The following is a 1366-nucleotide window of genomic DNA, read 5'->3' as shown; positions in this document are numbered from 1 at the left end:
GCTTTTATTGTGAGTTTCCTTTGTTTGGGTGGTGTACTTCGGTGCCATGGAGATGATATTCACAGACAGATGTTAACACGTCATTATAAACACTGCCTGTTCTTGCTCTCTGCCGAAAATGAAGAGCTCTGTTAGCATTTCATGGCACATCGCCATCTGGATTTGACTCAACCCTTCTCTCTTGACACATTTTCACTTTGAGTGATGAGGGTTTTTGGTTGTTGTTTGCTCCGCTTCAGATTTCTGAGGTCATGTTGCAATTTCCATTTTGAACAGTGAATGGTGGGCAAGGAACAGGCAAGATGAAGGGTTGGGCAGAGAAGAGGGCCCTTTAAAAATTTTTCGATGCTGGAGATTTTACTAGAACAACTCTGGAGGCAAGCATTGACTGAGTGATTCACTCAGATTTTCCCATCTTAACAATTCCAAGATCCTAAAATCACAGATGAATTTTTCTGATACTCATCTGTTCCTTTGGCTTCCCTTCATTAGATAATTGCCTAATTTGTCCCTGTGCTCCGTATTTGATTAAATCTGACTAGCACATTCATGTTTGGCCCAAGTCTACTTAAAATTGTTAGTTTTATCATTAAAGCTAGGACTGAATGACACCAAGTGCCTCTTTTTAATTTTTATTGTTTATTATTTATTTTTTGTAGTATTTATATTTATTCATTGCTGTTTATATTAATATTTAATATTTTAGTATCTGCCTCCATGGAACCATTCAGAGACGTTGTAGGTATTACATTGTAGGCATTCACTAATTTCATACCTTAAGACCTCATATGCTCTTAGTCTTCATATTGATATCCATTTGGAGCTTATTTTTTCCAATCGTATCTCTGTAGTGATTTAAATAACCTGGTATTCATTCCAGCTAATAAACAGTCAGTCTCATGGCAATGGGCAAAGCGTTAGTCTCTCATCAACACACAGAGGGCTATCTCTGAGTTGACGGAGGAAAAATTAATAAAATAAAAGAAAATACTGTACAGAGTACTAATAACATATCATAAATTGAGAGGTTTAACTAATGCAAATGTCTCCACAAGAGACAAGAAAAAGAAAAAAGTAAATAAAATCTCTGATTACATCTAGAAGTTTTAAGGTAGAGCTTTGAAGCTGTATTTCCAGTGTTGTGCATGTCCTATATTTTGAGTTCTGCTTTCACAATTGTACTCATGGTTAGCTAATGTAAGGATCGGATGAGTGGGCTCATTGAGGCAGATGGTCAACATAATCCCATCCATCCTTGTTAAGTTTTTGAGACTCTACTTATGACAAGCATCTGCACTTTTTTGTTTTCTACTTTATTTTTATACAGGAAAAGAGGAGATCTCACAAACCAACCCTGCTTTATTGA

This window comes from Felis catus, chromosome B1 (genome assembly GCF_018350175.1).
Source record: "Felis catus isolate Fca126 chromosome B1, F.catus_Fca126_mat1.0, whole genome shotgun sequence".
NCBI lineage: Eukaryota > Metazoa > Chordata > Mammalia > Carnivora > Felidae > Felis > Felis catus.
This window is presented reverse-complemented; position numbering follows the sequence as displayed.